At 44.0% G+C, this 17,985-nt stretch overlaps 1 protein-coding gene across 1 annotated transcript in view; it reads left to right on the top strand.

Annotated features, from left to right (window-relative positions):
- kiaa1549lb (KIAA1549-like b) overlaps window positions 1–17,985 on the top strand; it is a 338,844-nt gene that overhangs the window by 90,640 nt on the left and 230,219 nt on the right. The gene's annotated exons all lie outside the window — the stretch shown is intronic.

Genomic DNA, 17,985 nt, shown 5'->3' with positions numbered 1-17,985 from the left:
GTTTCATTGCTTCACGAAGCCTCGATCTGCCCATCACTAGCTGTTCATGGTGTGCAATTTGGTGAAGAATGTGTTGTAATGATTGGGCACAGGATATACCTACTATCCTTTTCATCGTAATTGTAGATGGAAATGTGTAATGAAAATTGGTTTATATACAGAATACACACCTGACTCTTATAAAAGTCCAATGATGATGTAATGGAATTAACAATAATACTATTAGGCTAACAAGTTGTAAACAATTGATCCTTGTATGTTTGCATATGCAAAAAAATTATGTACAAGGTATTGTGCATGAATTCATAGTTAAATAACCCAGACCTTTTGCAAACTTTTATTGTATTTTGCTTTAGTAAGAATGGTGTTCTTGCCACAGTTTATTAATTATTATTATTATCATTATTGTTTACATGTAAGACACAAATGTATTTGAAATCACAACAACTCTAGTAGGACAGTTGCAGAATTATATCAAAGCACTAAAATTAAACAAACTGTAATACTATCCTACAACAAATAAAAAGCAGTTAATAACTGGGAATAATTATTTGTTAATAGTAACTGGTAACATAAAAAATAAGAACAAATGTGGTGTTTTGTGGAGGTTGAAACGGTAACAATATAAATAATTATCTCTAATGTTCAAGAATCCCGACATGCAAGCTAAATCCAGCGGTGTAGAGTCATCATTACTTGACGACGCTTTGAAGTGACGCTAAAGGGGGCGAGGGTATATCATTTCACTTGCTTCAATTCATCCGTCCGCGCTTCTTTTCCTTGCTTCCTTCCCTCGCATCCTGAAGAGGTGGAGCGAAGACGCGAGGAAAGGAAGCGAGGAAAGGAAACGAGGATGCACAAATAAGAAATGAGAAGCACCCAAGGAATAGGAGGTCCGTGAGGATTGACATTGAGAAAAGGCCAATAAGAATTGGAGTCTTTGTGCCAAGTATCAGAGGTGTCTGGGCTGCCTATTGCATCGACACTTGTCGAAGTGAGTGACAAATAGGGAACTAGGGTCTCCCATACCCCCCTTTTACAACACACTGCTCGAGAAAGTGACAACATTTTTCTGATTTTTTTCTGGAACACAGCATTTAAAGTCATATACATCTGGTCAAGCTACAGTATGACATATCTGTCTTCCATCAGTTTACTTCAGTGTTCTGAAGCAGTTGCAGGTTTCCTGCAGGTATTCGACCTGAAGCATGCATTTTCAACCTGAAGCACATTATTGATGCATTTGCTGTAAATTATTTATTTAGTGACCAAAACAAAGCTACCTGGAAATGCACTTAGAGAATAGAAACAACTGCTGGCTCAAATGTTAAAAATGGACAGGCTGCCAGGAACACAGAGAGAAAGAGGGAACACACTGGACATTTATACTGCTTTTTATATCAAATACCAGATCAGAGACAGTTCACTTTATGCTAATGACTAGGCTGGCACTACAATAAATAAACTACAATATTTATAATGTAATAAGCTATAGGCTAGGGCCTACATTTGGACACATCGAGAGATTTATCCTTAAAATAATTTTGCCTTTGCCTGCTCATCAGGCTGGCGATCTGACATCTCCACATGAAAGATGGAAACATTAACACCTTTTGTCCTGCACACACGATAAAGCCACTGTCCCTCCAAACCCCCCACAGGCTCTGAGTCTGAGTTAAAGAGAAGTCGCAATTCACACTTAAAATCGCTATTCTAGGCCTTGCTACATCATTAGGCTATTAAATCAGAATCAGAAAGACCTTTATTGCCAAGTGTGCTTGCACACACAAGGACTTTTCCTTGGTACTGAAGCTTCCAGTGCACATATATAAATACAGATACAACAAGAAACATAGTAATACAAATTTTACAAATAAGATTATAAAAAAATATGAAAAACCTTAAAAATATATGGTCACAGTTGGGTTTTGTCAGAATAAACGTACAGATTATGAACATTTACAGTATTTTGAATAGTATGAATAAATATAAATAAATATAAATATCACCTGAATAAAACGGTTAAAGTGTTGATAATGAAGAAATTAAATAATTTAAGCTACATGTAGTGATATTTCTGTCATGAAACTTTATTACTAAATATTTCATTTCAATAATTCGTTTAATTACAATAAATTTTTTTTTATTATTCAAATAAATCTCAAACCACAGTGCTTTTTGGTGCTGCTTTTAAAGTAAATCAAATTTATAGATTAATTATGAACTTGAATGAAACAATATCGCAACGTTTCGACAAGCAACGTTTCAGCCTATACATTTAATTAGAGCGAGATTTCCCCCCTTGCCTTGTCCTTTCCTCATTGGGAAGCGCTTACATGATAGCTAAACATGTTTGAGTAGATAATCTATTCTCTACCTTTCGGTTTCAGATGGATTACATAATCAGATAACATTTATAAAATATTTAGACATTTAAAGGCTTTAGACATAGTCGATTTTATCGTGACTGAGCTGAGGCAAGTGGCTTTCGGTTCATTTCTGTGATGCGCAGTTCTCGGAGACAGACGACAGATAAACTTTTGTCGCCTAATATGAATACAAGTTTACAGTTTTGAACGATGTAGGCTACTGTAACAAAGGGTCAGAGTCGTGCGGATCCATTCGCCGTAGTTTTATTAACAGAGTGCACACAGAGAGTAATAAGAGATAAACAGGCAAGAAGGGCAAATCCAAACTCAGAAACGATACCAGGCTGGGGTCGGGACAGGCAGCAGACACACTCGTAGATCAAAAGGGCAGGCTAGGATCAAGAAACCAGGAAAGTCGAATAGAACGTAGACTGCTCAGTGGTGTATGCCGAGGCTGATACAAGACTTCGCAATGAGCCATGAGAGCAAGCAGCTTTTATAGAAGGGAGAAGTGGCTGCACCTTTGTAGATGATTAGAGATGAGGCTCGAACTGAGATGGAGACAGATGGGAAATGTAGTTCAGTACTCGGGAGACAATGATCTCTGATGACTAGGCAGAGGCGACGAAGAGCGATCTATGACAGCTACTCTACTCTAATTGTATGACCCAAAAAATACGGAGAAGCCTATTAAGTTATTTTAGCTGTTATGAGAAAAATAAATCCAAATGAACGCGCCGCCGCGTTTGTCGAACTCTAATTCAACATGCCAGAATAAAACCAGACTTTAGAACAATGTGTAGCGCCACTCGGTGGTGTGCCAAAACACTTAACCCTAATATGGTCTTAGTTTTTCCTGTTTACACTCATTGCTTTTGGGGTCAGTATGACCCCAAAATGTATAGAATGATTGTTTGATGTAAAGAATGATTGTAAATAATTATTTATTTAGTGACCAAAACAAAGCTACCTGGAAATGCACTTAGAGAATAGAAACAACTGCTGGCTAAAATTTTCAAAATGGACAGGCTGCCAGGAACACAAAGAGAAAGAGGGGTCATTGAACACACTGGACATTTATAGTGCTTTTTATATCAAATACCAGATCAGAGACAGTTCACTTTATGCTAATGACTAGGCTGGCACTTTGATCATACTGAGTAACTCTCTTCAAAATAAAGAGTTACTTTATGTCTCTAATTTTAGTAGATGACAGAGAGGTAGACAGAGCTATAGGATTCCATGACAGCATTGATATAGACTATACATATGTAAATTGTTTTTAAATTGTTGTTGTAAATTTAGTATCTAGCATGTTTGCTTGTTTATTCTAAGATGGTTATGTCTTTGACTGATGTTGTTACTGTAAATGCAGCATTAGTTATTCTGAAGTGACACTGAACACTTTGAAAAATAGTCCCATGACGCCATAGTTTACAGAAATTTTATAACAGCTAAGGGGGGTTTAGGTGCTCTGCTCTGTGTCATGCCTAACGACACCTCCTAAAGTCACTGTAAACCACAAGTTCTTGGGGCTTATTGTTTTATTTTACAATTTAAGTGATATGTTTCAACCATATTAATCTCATGAAATTAATATTATAAGTACCTAAAAGGATTCAAAAGCATTTGTAATTTGTTCATACATATAATTCTTATGTTTTAGATACTGTCAATACATTAGATACATTTCAGTGTCTATGTAAACGTATGAAAATGTATAGTACTAGTCAAACGTTTGGAATAATTTGGAATAATTGAAATAAAGTGTCTTAAACTTACCAAGGCTGCATTTACACTATTTGATTGAAAATATAGTATAAACAGCAATTTTGTTAAATATTATTACAATTTTAAATAACAGTTCCCTTTCAAGGGAACTCGAGCTGCGTTGAGACGCGGGGCTCTGCGTGATTGCGTCATGAAGCACGTGTATAATCAGTCCAATGGAAGAGCGAGATGTCATAGGCGGATGACGTCATAGACCAGGAAGCTACAGTTGTTTTTTTTTTTTTTTTTTTTTTTATTGAACAATTATTCATGTACAAACAATAAGGCAATAATAATAATTATTTGCATTAAACAGACAGTACTCAACCAGAATAATACCTTTACAGCCGCCTCTCCCGCGGCGAAATAATCGGGTGTGTATTTGCTGCCTTTAACCGCTAAGAGGCGCACCATTCACAGACTTTGAAAAGTGTCAGTTTATTCTCTCTATTGCGTAATCACCGCCGCTGCGCGGCTCATTCAGAGCGATTGAAAGCTGGTAGCAGATGAATTCAAGTGAAACATTGTAGTTAAACGAATTCATAATCGCAATACTGAAATTAAATTGAATAAATAATGAAAACATTTCAACATAAAACATTGCAATAGAAACATATTAGGCTCAATGAGGCTTTGGAAGACGATAATTTACAGCGTTGAGACGGTAGCTCAGTATTCAACGCAATAACACGAGCCTCATGGACCTTCAAGCGAATCTCAATGTAGTCAACATGCTGTGGGCAGACTTCATTTATGTTTTACGTTCTTGATTCTTAAATAGGTAACTGTTTATTAGCGAGTTTATTAACTGTTTATTTATTTAAAGTCAAGCGTTTCGTTTAATTTATCAATTGCACTTTACAACATAAATTCCAGTAGAGCCGCTGCACAACGAAACCGATGAAGGAAGATTACACGATTGCGTCAGAAAATGAAAATGATGAAGCACGTCTTTAATCTGCTAAATTATTGTTTTGTGAATAATTCACGAAATTGAAACAACACTGATACCCGGCCATAACAACGGAATTAATTTTTCAAAACAGATCCATACATTGAAAAAGACTAATTTTGTTGACTTGGCTACACAAAATAACAGACTAACTAAATAGTAGGCTATTGTTTCAATATAAAAACAAATGAAATGTAAAAGAACACTAATTAAGTTAATTAGGTTTGAAACCACATCGCACATTTCAAGGTTTAAATAAAGTGTCAGGGACAGTTTATTTATTTAAAACGACTCGGTTACTAACGTAACCTCGGTTCCCTGAGAGGAGGGAACGAGTATTGCGTAAGTAGCTTACGCTATGGGAAAACTCCTTTTCTCGAGAATATTGAAGTCTTTATGTAAAACGCATTGCAGCTGCACAGCTGACAGCAATGAACGAAGGCAGCTCGGTCATTGGCTGTGCTGCGGCAACTTGCTCGAACCAATGACGGGGCGACTCTGAATGCGCGACCAATGAGCGCGCTTCGCGGCCGCGCGCGTCAGAGCCCGCCAAGATGGGCGTGGCCAAGAGCTATATATTGGGCGTCCCGTCATGAGAGTTCTTTAGGTTGAAACGACTGAAGCGAACTAACCAAGCACAAGCACGGCAGCTTACGCAATACTCGTTCCCTCCTCTCAGGGAACCGAGGTTACGTTAGTAACCGAGTCGTTCCCTTTCGAGAGGTCTCTCCTATTGCGTAAGTAGCTTACGCTATGGGAACACCATGCAAAACGCCGTGCGTGCTGAACTTCGCCTTATGATAGCCAGAGGCAGGTGCCTGAGCTAAAAAAGCAAAGTTATCATCCAACTAGCCGGCAGAGGCGAGCTTTATATGTGGGAAAGAATACAGAGCGGCTAGAAGGCGCTCAGTGTGACACAAGCACATACATAATCTAGATACGAACTCGTAGTTCAACTAGCATCATGCTGATAGTACATTGGAATGCAGTGTCGGGACCTGTAGGTTGTAGAACCTGATAAATGTGGACGGTGAGGCCCAGCCTGCCGCCGCACAAATATCCTCGATCGGTATCCCGCTCGACCATGCCCAGGAAGAAGCCACACTCCTGGTGGAGTGTGCTTTGACTCCCCAGGGGCATTGAAGTCCCTTAGCTTCATAAGCCAGCGCTATAGCTTCAACTATCCAGTGAGAGATTCTCTGCTTTGAAACGGCGGAACCTTTCGTACGGCCGCCAAAGCATACAAACAGTTGTTCTGTCTGTCTGAATAGGGCAGAACGCTCCAAATACACTCTGAGAGCCCTAACGGGGCAGAGTAGATTAGCGTCGTGTTCGTCTGCTGGGGACGATAGCGCAGTTAGGGAGATAACCTGTGCTCTGAAGGGAGTGGTGAGCACTTTAGGAATATACCCATGTTTCGGTCTAAGGACGACCCTGCAGTCGTTAGGTCCGAATTCTAGGCAGGCAGAGCTTGTCGAAAGCGCGTGCAGGTCGCCCACTCTCTTGACCGAGGCGAGTGCCAGCAAGAGCGCAGTCTTGAGCGAGAGCTGTTTAAGGTGCACGGTTCGGAGTGGTTCGAACGGAGGCCCTTTAAGAGCGTCTAGGACAGTAGCTAGGTCCCAGATCGGCACTGAGGGGGGGCGTGAAGGGTTCATCCTCCTAGCGCCCCTTAGGAAACGAATAATTAGGTCGTTTCTTCCCAATGGACGTTCCATTACAGGGTCGTGTGATGCTGTGATGGCCGCCACATATACTTTGAGCGTGGAGGGGGCGCGGCCCGCCTCCAGAAGCCCTTGTAGAAAAGCGAGTACGTTCGTAATCTCGCATGTTTCAGGGTTCAGGCCCTTGGCATTACACCAGACACTGAACACTTTCCATTTCTGGGCATATAAGCGTCTCGTGGAGGGCGCCCGCGCCTCAGCGATGGTTTTTAGTGCTCCGCTCGTGAGGTTCCTGGGAACCCGTTGAGGGGCCATGCATGAAGGGCCCACAGATCGGGGCGGGGATGAAATATCATCCCGTTGGCCTGACTGAGGAGGTCTGGCCTCAGTGGAATCGGCCGTGGTGCAGATTGCATTTGCATCAGATCTGGAAACCATGTTTGGTTCTTCCAGAGTGGGGCTATCAGCAGCACTGCGTTTTTCTCCTCTCTGACCCGACTGATGACCTGCGGTAGCATCGCGATCGGGGGAAAGGCATATAAGGGACGGCTCGGCCAGCTCTGGGCGAGCGCATCCATGCTTTTCGTGAAGAAAAGAGGGCAGTGCGCGTTCTCCTTGGAGGCGAAGAGGTCGATCTCCGCTTTGCCAAAGGTTTTCCATAACCAGTGAATCGTCAGCGGGTTGAGAGCCCATTCTCCTGGGAGAATTTTGTCTCTGGATAGCATGTCCGCCCCCTGGTTCAGGGCACCTGGCACATGCGCTGCTCTCAGCGAGCGCAAGTTGTGCTGGGACCATAAAATGAGTCTCCTGGCCATTGAATGCATGGAGCTCGACCTGAGTCCACCCTGGCGATTTATGTACGATACTACCGTCATGTTGTCCGTTCGGACCAAGACGTGTTCGTTTCTCAGCTGTGGGAGCAGGGCTCTGAGAGCCAAAGCGACCGCTTTCATTTCCAGACAGTTTATGTGTAGGCGCTTCTCCGGGTTTGACCAAAAGCCGGAGACAGGCCTGCCCTCGTAAAGGGCCCCCCAACCTATTTTGGAGGCATCTGTCGTTATCATCTTTCTCCTTGTGTTCACACCCAGACTCACGCCTGACTGGTACCAGTCGGCGGCTTTCCAGTGCTTCAGGGCTTTTATACAGCCGTGGTTCGCTCTGATTAAAAGGTGGCCCGAACGCCACGCGTGAGTAGGGACGCGGCTCTTGAGCCAGCGTTGGAGAGGGCGCATATGCAACAATCCTAGCTGGAGTACGGCCGATGCTGAGGCCATGAGACCGAGCATCCTCTGAAACCGCTTGACGGGGGCGAGCGCGCCCGCCCTGAATGATGTTGCAAGGCGCCGGATGGTGAGCGCGCGCTCTGATGAGAGACGCGCTGTCATTTGCATCGAGTCTAGAACTATTCCCTGGAAAGAAATCCTCTGGCTGGGAGATAGTATGCTTTTTGCAAAATTGATTCTTAGACCCAGGCATTCTAAATGGCTGATAATCCAAGATCTGTGTGTTATTAACTGACTCTCTGATTGTGCTAGAATCAGCCAATCGTCGAGGTAATTCAGTATTCGCACTCCCCTTCGCCTTAGGGGGGAAAGTGCTGCATCCATACATTTCGTGAATGTACGGCGAGCCAGGTACAGGCCGAACGGAAGTACTGTGTACTGGTACGACTGTCCCTCGAAAGCGAATCTCAGAAACGGCCTGTGATGAGGCGCTATTGGAATGTGAAAGTAAGCATCTTTCAGATCCACTGAGAGAAACCAATCTCCTGGGCGTACTTGCGCGAGGATATGCTTGGTTGTTAACATTCTGAACGAGCGAATCATTAGTGCTTTGTTCAGGTGTCTGAGATCTAGGATGGGGCGGAGACCGCCATCCTTTTTCGGGACGAGAAAATAGCGGCTGTAAAAACCTGCCTCGCTCAGAGAGGGGGGAACAGTTTCCACAGCGCCCTTTTCTATTAGTTTGCGCACCTCGGTGCGTAGAACATGTGAGCACTCTTTTCTCACTTTCGTCTCGACCACAGTCGCAAAACGTGGTGGTCTGCGAGCGAACTGGAGCGAGTATCCGTGCTTTACTATATTCAATACCCATTTCGGCATATCTGGAATATTTTCCCATGCCGCTGCGTGTACAGATATGGGCTGAATACAGGCTAGGGGCGGGCAGCTGTGACGCAGGGGCCCGGCCAGCGAATCGCCTGAGCTCATAGCTCTCAGAGGCGCGGGCGCGCGCTGAGCAGCTGAGTGAATGGGCGCGTGTGTGATTACAGCAGCGCGCGCTGTGTCTGTAAAACTCGCAGCCTGGGCTGGGGTTGTGTTTGACACTGTAAGGACAGTGTTTATAAGTGGGGGTGCATAAACAGTGGTAGGCACACGCGTCACTTTTATAATGTTTCCCGCTTTCACTGGGGATGAATTTATAACTGTGTGAACAGTGCTTGTGTGTAGTGGTGCGTACATGACCGTAGGCACGTGATCTACATTCATGGGGTGCGCAGCTTGAGCTGGGAATGAATTTGGCACTGTTTTGACAGTATCTGGGAATGCACACTTTGTGGACATGTGAACCCTTAGTGACACAGGCAGAAAAAGACTCTTTTTGTGTTTTCTGTGCGTCGCCGTAAAAACGGCGTTTGTTTGCAGGTGAGCGAGCTCTGTGACTGGCCCATTGACTGCTGTATGAACATATCCAGCCGCCTGTAAGGGGACTGGGTAATGCTTGAGCTTTTGCAGAGAGAGTGGTCCGGCTTTTGCGAGACACGCACTCTCTCTTTTCATTCTTGTGGCTAGGACGGCTTTCGAGGCTCGGGGTTCAGCACAATCTTGGGCCGAGGACCCCGTCGCTCAGAAGGCGGCTTGCGGTTGTGAGAGCGCGAGCGGCGTCGAGCGTCAGCCTGAGGCGCGGGCTGAGAGGCGGTGGGGGCTGTTCTAGCCCGCTGCGGCTGCGGCGGCCTCTGTCTGCTCTGCGATGAGCTGGAGCGCTTGGGCAGGAAATGCCGCATAGCTTGTGAAGCATTCTGGGCCTCAGTGAAGCGTTCGGCGAAACCCTTAACCGCCGGTCCAAACAGCCCGCTGGTGGAGATAGGCGCGTCGAGAAATGGCGCCTTATCCGCGTCCTTCATTTCAGTCAGAGTCAACCACAGATGGCGCTCGAGAACAGTCAAATTAGCCATGGCACGGCCGATAGACTGGGCGGTGGCCTTCGTGGCTCGCAGGGCTATGTCAGTCGCGCTGCGTAGGTCCTTAAAGGCTTCGGGTTCGGGGCCAGACTCGTCCATAGAGCGGAGAAGCTTGGCTTGGAACACTTGAAGTACCGCCATAGAGTGAAGCGCTGATGCAGCTTGGCCGGCGGCGGCGTAGGCGCGACCGGCGAGAGCTGAAGTAGTGCGGCAGGGCTTCGAGGGGTGGGAAGCTTTGGCTTTCCATCCGGTGGTGGAGGGCGGGCAGAGATGATTGGCCACGGCCTCCTCGAGGGGCGGTGTTCCCTCGTAGCCTCTTTCCTTCGCGCCGTCCACAGAGGAGAGCGAGGAAGAAAAAGAAGGCTTTAGGCGCGCAGAGTGGGGGGCTTTCCACGACTTGGTGAGTTCGTCGTGAACTTCCAGGAAGAAGGGAGAAGGCCTTTGCCGAGGGGCCTGCTGGCGCCCCTGCAGAAACCACTCATCCAGTCGGCTCCGGGTTGGTTCTTCGGGAGAAGACCAATCGAGCCCGAGGTCTTCCACGGCCTTAGAGAGAACGCGGATAATCTCGCTATCCATGGTGGAGCCCCCGCTCGCGCTAGCTAGCGTCGACGGGGCGGGGTCGAGAGTGGAGCCCGGCCAGTCGTCCGATGCAGCGTCGATTGACAAGCTGTCATCCATTCCCCCGTCGTCCTCGGACGCGGCGAAAGTCACAAGGCCCACCGCTCTGCTAGAGGGGTGTGGGTCCGGCTGGGTGAACTGAACCGGCGGTGGGGAAGGCAAGAGCGGCGGTGAAGCACGCGGAGACTGGCTCGGCGTGACGTCACTGAGCTCAGGTTCAGGAAGCCTCTGTGAGCGGCGCTTTTTCTTAGTGCGCGGCTCGAACAGAGGGATGGCGGCGATGGGCTCGCTCACGGCGAAAGCGGCGAGGCGAGCCCGCAGTGCGGAGAGACCCAGGTCGTCACATTCGGGGCATCCGCCCTTGGTCAAAGCAGCTTCTGCGTGGTCCCGGCCCAGGCAGCGAGCGCAGATGATGTGACGATCCCCGTCCGGGAGAAGGTCTCTGCACGACGCGCAGGAAGGCATTTGAAACAACGCCTTGGAAAATTTGCTCTTTTACAAGTGTCGCAGAGCGAACAGATGTAAATACTTGCGTGAGCAGTACGCCGGATGGCTCAGTAGGATCGCGTTAGAAGGCGGCTGAAGGTGCCGACGTCCTCGTAGCAAATCCCGCTGGTATGCTTTTCGACGGCGAAGCTTCAATAATCCGGAGGATCCAGCGAAGAAGGTGTCCGCTGAAGGAGATTAAATCTAAAGAACTCTCATGACGGGGCGCTCAATATATAGCTCTTGGCCACGCCCATCTTGGCGGGCTCTGACGCGCGCTGGCGCGAAGCGCGCTCATTGGTCGCGCATTCAGAGTCGCCCCGTCATTGGTTCGAGCAAGTTGCCGCAGCACAGCCAATGACCGAGCTGCCTTCGTTCATTGCTGTCAGCTGTGCAGCTGCAATGCGTTTTACATAAAGACTTCAATATTCTCGAGAAAAGGAGTTTTCCCATAGCGTAAGCTACTTACGCAATAGGAGAGACCTCTCGAAAGGGAACAGGGTTGCATTGAGTTTAGAGTTTATTTTCTTTGCGATGCAAAAATAAGAAACAGAATCTTATTCTTGCGACATTTTAAATTTGTATTGCCAAAGAAATTGCAGCTAAATTAAGCAATTAAAACAGTAGGCCTACAAAACGAAAATAGTCCAAAGCGACATAAATTAAGAACATTCGGTTTTCTTTGCCTCTCTCTCGCGCTGGAACCCTTTTTAGCAAGTTTATTTTGTCTTCCTCCCTTCAAAAAAAAAAAAAACTATAACAAATTATTTATCCTTTGTTGCTTCAAAGACACATACTGCCTTGTTGAATTCACCTTACAATAAAACGAGGTTGATCTCGAATTAAAGAGCTCTGTATCTGCTGCTCACTCGCATTCTCTTGGCATGAACGCGTTCGTCAACAGTTCATGTTTAGATAATGCCAGTTGACAATCACACACACTGCTCAAACATTCTAAAACTCTACAAAACTATTTTAAACAACTGGACTGACCACTTTAATTGACATTTTGTGTGAAAAAACTTTAAATACAATAAATAAACTATAATATTTATAATGTAATAAGCTATAGGCTAGGGCCTACATTTGGACACATTACTTTTATCCTTAAAATAATTTTGCCTTTGCCTGCTCATCAGGCTGGCGATCTGACATCTCCACATGAAAGATGGAAACATTAACACCTTTTGTCCTGCACACACGATAAAGCCACTGTCCCTCCAAACCCCCCACAGGCTCTGAGTCTGAGACTGAGTTAAGAGAAGTCGCAATTCACACTTAAATCGCTATTCTAGGCCTCGCTACATCATTAGGCTATTAAATCAGAATCAGAATCAGAAAGAGCATTATTGCCAAGTGTGCTTGCACACACAAGGAATTTTCCTTGGAAGCTTCCAGTGCACATATATAAATACAGATACAACAAGAAACATAGTAGTACAAATTCTACAAATAAAATTATAAAAAAAAAAATGAAAAACCTTAACAAATATATGGTCACAGTTGGGTTTTGTCAGAATAAACGTTTACAGATTATGAACATATTTACAGTATGTTGAATAGTATGAATAAATATAAATAAATATAAATATCACCTGAATAACACAGTTAAAGTGTTGATAATGAAGAAATTAAATAATTTATGCTACATGTAGTGATAATTCTGTCATGAAACTTTATTACTAAATATTTCAATAAGTTTTTTTTATTATTCAAATAAATCTCGAACCACAGTGCTTCGTGGTGCTGCTGTTAAAGTAAATCAAATTTATGGATTAATTTTGAACTTGAATGAAACAATATCGCAACATTTCGACAAATAAATGATTTGATTTTTCTGTACATTTTAATTCAGGGCGATTCAGCTATACATTTAATTAGAGCGAGATTTTCCCCCTTGCCTTGTCCTTTCCTCATTGGGAAGCGCTTACATGATAGCTAAACATGTTTGAGTAGATAATCTAATTTGTACCTTTCGGTTTCAAATGGATTCCATAATCAGATAACATTTATAAAATATTTAGATATATTTTATAAATATTTATAACATTTATAAATATTTATAAAATATTTAGACATTTAAAGGCTTTAGACATAGTAGATTTTATCGTGACTGAGCTGAGGCAAGTGGCTTTCGGTTCATTTCTGTGAGTGACGCGCAGTTCTCGGAGACAGAGACGACAGATAAACTTTTGTCGCCTAATATGAATAAAAGTTTAAAGTTTTGAACGATGTAGGATACTCTACTCTATCTGTATGACCAAAAAAAAAAAAAACGGAGAAGCCTATTAAGTTATTTTAGCTGTTATGAGAAAAATAAATCCAAATGAATGCGCAGCCGCGTTTGTCGAACTTTAATTCAACATGCCAGAATAAAACCAGACTTTAGAACAATGCGTAGCGCCAATCGGTGTGGTGTGCCAAAACACTTATTTATAAACTTCAGTATTTTATTCAAAATAATCTCAAAACGCTTTGTGACATTTTGAAAAGCCGTGCATTAAGGCAACTGGAACCATGAACGTAGCCTACTGAAACGTTGGTTTTGATTTTATTGTTTGTCATTTAAACATGCCTGTTGCATATCTTTATTTTATATATTTTATATGGTCTATTGGTGAAGTAGCCTATGGCATTGATAACTGTGGAGGGGGTGGGCGGGGGATTAAAATAATTCATCAGAAGCAGGGATGTTTAGACCTGAAGGAAATCCCCGCCCCCCCTGCAAATCGCACTTTGCTTAAAACCATGTTTTTAAAAACTCTATGTAGGCTATAGGGAACCAAAAAAAAAAAAAAATTATATATATATATATAGGTCCTTCTCAAAAAATTAGTATATTGTGATAAAATTCATTATTTTCCATAATGTAATCATAAAAATTAAACTTTCATATATTTTAGATTCATTGCATACCAACTGAAATATTTCAGGTCTTTTATTGTTTTAATACTGATGATTTTGGCATACAGCTCATGAAAACCCAAAATTCGCATATCTTGAAAAGGGTCTCTAAACGAGCTATTAACCTAATCATCTGAATCAACTAATTAACTGTAAACACCTGCAAAATATTCCTGAGGCTTTTAAAAACTCCCAGCCTGTTTCATTAGTCAAAACCGCAATCATGGGTAAGACTGCCGACCTGACTGCTGTCCAGAAGGCCATCATTGACACCCTCAAGCAAGAGGGTGCTGCTCAAAGTGCCAAAACCACTGGTAAATAGTTTACTGAGCATGGTATTACTGTGCTCAATTGGCCTGCCAACTCTCCTGACCTGAACCCCATAGAGAATCTGTGGGATATTGTGAATTGAAAGTTGAGAGACGCAAGACCCAACACTCTGGATGAGCTTAAGGCCGCTATCGAAGCATCCTGGGCCTCCATAACACCTCAGCAGTGCCACAGGCTGATTGCATCCATGCCACGCCGGATGAAATATGCTAATTTTTTGAGATAGGAATTTTGGGTTTTCATGAGCTGTATGCCAAAATCATCAGTATTAAAACAATAAAAGACCTGAAATATTTCAGTTGGTGTGCAATTAATCTAAAATATATGAAAGTTTAATTTTTATCATTACATTATGGAAAATAATGAACTTTATCACAATATGCTAATTTTTTGTAATTTATATATATATATATATATATATATATATATATATATATATATTGTTTTTTTTTTTACAGAACTGCTTTTGAAATTACGATTGGTATTATTATAAAGATGTTAAGTCAATCTGTTGGATAGGCTACTATTTGTTCCTGTCTAAAATGGAAATGCATGGTGCAAAAAACTAGGCTATATGGTGTAACAGAGTTTTAGAACTAGACAAATCTCTCTGCATTAATAATAGGATATAAATGCATAATAGGCTAATATAAAATTTACAATAGTCCAATGTTTGTTGGAGATTTGAACCCGTGTCATCTAAATGATCGAACTGCAAGTACTTACACTTGGCCATGAAGTCTAAGTGAAATGTCCAAACGTTTGTTTCTCCGGTGTGTGTTCGCTCACATGAGCGAGAAAACATTTTATCGTTAGCCTATTGTAGACTTTTACAGTTTTAAAAGATGATATCTTATCTGTATGACCAAAAATTACGGAGTAGGCTATAGCCTATTAAGTTCTTTTAGCTGTTATGAGAAAAATAAATTAAAGTGAACGCGCCGTCGCGTTTGTCGAACTCTAATTCAACATGCCAGAATAAAAAACAATTTTAGAATAATGTGTAACGCCACGGAGTGGTGTGCCAAAACACTTAATTATAAACTTCAATATTTCGTTCAAAACGCTTTGTGACGTGAAAAGCCGTGAATGTATGAAGGCCACTGGAACCCCCACTGGCAAATCGCACCTTGTTACAACCATGTTTTTAAAAACTCTTTCATAGCCTACCGGTATATGAAACCCCATTAAGTTTTTTATTTATTTATTATTAACAGAACTGCTTTTGAAATTATTTGGAAATTACCATGTAGTATTTCATCCTTACTGTTAATTGACATTAGCCCCGCAGTTACGTTTCAAAATGTGGCAATTTCGGCTGTTTTGCTAAATGCCCCTTTGCGCCACCTGGCGTTCATTTCGCAAACGACTTTGAAATGAGACTGGATTATTTTTGCCGCGGTGGATTTGCCGCGGTACAAGTCGCGGCGGTAATAGGCATTCTGGTTGAGTACCTACTGCATAAAGCACACCTGAAAACAGACCGCGACTGTATACTGTCCTTGTCTATTTATTGTTGTCTGTCACAAGCACACTATATCTATCTATCTATCTATCTATCTATATCTATCTATCTATCTATCTATCTATCTATCTATCTATCTATCTATCTATCTATCTATCTATATATATATATATATATATATATATATATATATATATATTGCAAAACAAGAATTCAAGCGTTGTGTTGTTCCTTGCCCTCGTTTCATCACGGATGGGGACACACATCAGCTTTGTGTTGCTTGTTTGGGAGTGGAGCATGGCCAGTCAGTTCTCAAGGGAGCTGACTGTGAGCATTGCGAGAAGCTGTCTGTGAGGACGCTCCGCTCTCGCCGGGCGTTCTTCGAGGAGGACGGTTCGGTTTGCGTTCCCCGAGGTGCGGGTCCCGCTGTTGCTGAGGCACAGCTGCGGCTTTCATCCTGGGCTTCGCATATGGATCTAGTAGCGGGGCTTGAGATGGGCCCCACCCTTTCTCAGCCCTTACCTGCTGGATCCAGTGCCTCTGCCCAAGAAGGAGCCCGCGCTGCGGCTTCTCCTACCCAGGTCGAGGCACCAATGCTGAGGCTATCCAGTTCTGAGGATATGGATGTCATCAGTATTGATATGGGGGATTATGAGTCTTCGCCAGCTCATACCTCTGGTGATAAGGAGCTTATGGAGTTTTTATCTCGTGCTGTAGGTAAATTAAATATTGAATGACCAGCCGATGATTCTGAGTGGTTTATTAAAAAGAGTTTACTAGATGAAAGATTTTTACCATCTAGAACAGAGCCTCCACGTCGGGGACTCCCGTTTTTTCCCGATCTCCACACTGAGGTGTCGAGATCGTGGAATAAACCGGCTTCATTCAGAGTGTTTAACCCGCAAACATCTTATTATAGTAGTGTTTTGGGTGCTTCTGATTATTGTTATTAGACGCTCGCGAGCTATCTCTCTCCCGAGTCAGCGTCATCGTTAAAGCCCCGACGTTACCCACCAAGCCTTTAAAATCGACATCTTCGCTGGTGGGTAAAGCTTATTTGGCAGCAGGTCAGGCTGCGTCATGTCTGCACACTATGTCTATACTGCAGGCATACCAAGCTGATCTGCTGAAGGAAATCGATGAACGTGAGGAAGTCAGCGCTGACGCAATTCAAATATTGCGTTGCGCAACAGACCTGTCTCTCCGGGCCACCAAGGAGACGGCCAAATCAGTGGGCCGTTCTATGGCCGCCCTGGTGGCCATGGAGCGGCATCTTTAGCTACATCTTTCCGATATAAAAGATAATAGGTCTGTTCTTCTGGACGCCCCGCTTTCGCCTTCAAGTTTGTTCGGCGACGCTATCAACTGTGTCGTCGATAGGTTTCAAGAGTCAAAAAAGCAATCTGCTGCGTTCCAGAAGTTTCTTCCTCGACGTTTCGATGTCCCCGAGACTGCTGGGCAGAAAGTGATTATTAAATCCGAGCAGTCTCGTCCGAGTAAAAGCTCCTCACAGCACAGAGTGCATCAAAAACAGAGCGTCGCCACTCGGGCTCCTCCACAATCTGGGGAACCTGGGTGGCGGTCGCAGTCCAGGCCAGCTAGGGGTAGGCAAGATCTGAGGACTGTCATCTCTAAGAAGGCTTGGGCTAAGAAGAAGTCCTGACGCCCAGGGTGTCAGACTTCTGAGGGTGGTCCCCTCAGGGCAGGGACGATTTCGAGAAATCGTTCCTCCTCGGCGCCCTCTGGGGAGCGATTCTCTGAGGAGAGTCGCAGTGGTCCCACATCGGTTGTTCCCTGCCGGTTCACCGCTTCAGGGCACCGAGGTGTCAGCGTCCCCATATGATCCTCTGAGGACCGTCGTAGAACGGTCAGTTCGGTTGTTCCCTTCCGGTTTGCCGCTTCAGGGCACCGAAGTGTCTGTTCAACCAAATCCCGAGGCCAGTCTCGAGAGACTGGTCCCCTTAGTAGAATTTCTGGCAGCGTGGAAGCTACTGCCAAATATTTCTCAATGGGTCCTGCATATAATAGAAAAGGGTTACAGAATTCAGTTCGGTTCTCGTCCGCCCAGATTTCAAGGGGTTCTTCCCACAGTGGTGGACCCAGAGCAGCCCCGGGTCATGGAGCAAGAAGTACTGATGCTTCTGCAAAAAGGGGCTATAGAAAGGGTTTCTCCTCCCAGCAGAGGGTCAGGGTTTTACAGCCGTTACTTCATCGTTCCCAAGAAGGATGGGGGGTTGCGTCATATTCTA

The sequence above is a fragment of the Siphateles boraxobius genome, unplaced genomic scaffold, assembly GCF_051911475.1.
Source record: "Siphateles boraxobius isolate OS27281-9 unplaced genomic scaffold, OSU_SipBor_1 30, whole genome shotgun sequence".
NCBI classification, from domain to species: Eukaryota; Metazoa; Chordata; class Actinopteri; order Cypriniformes; family Leuciscidae; genus Siphateles; species Siphateles boraxobius.
The sequence above is the reverse complement of the archived record's forward strand: the minus strand, read 5'-3'. Positions and strand labels throughout refer to the sequence as shown.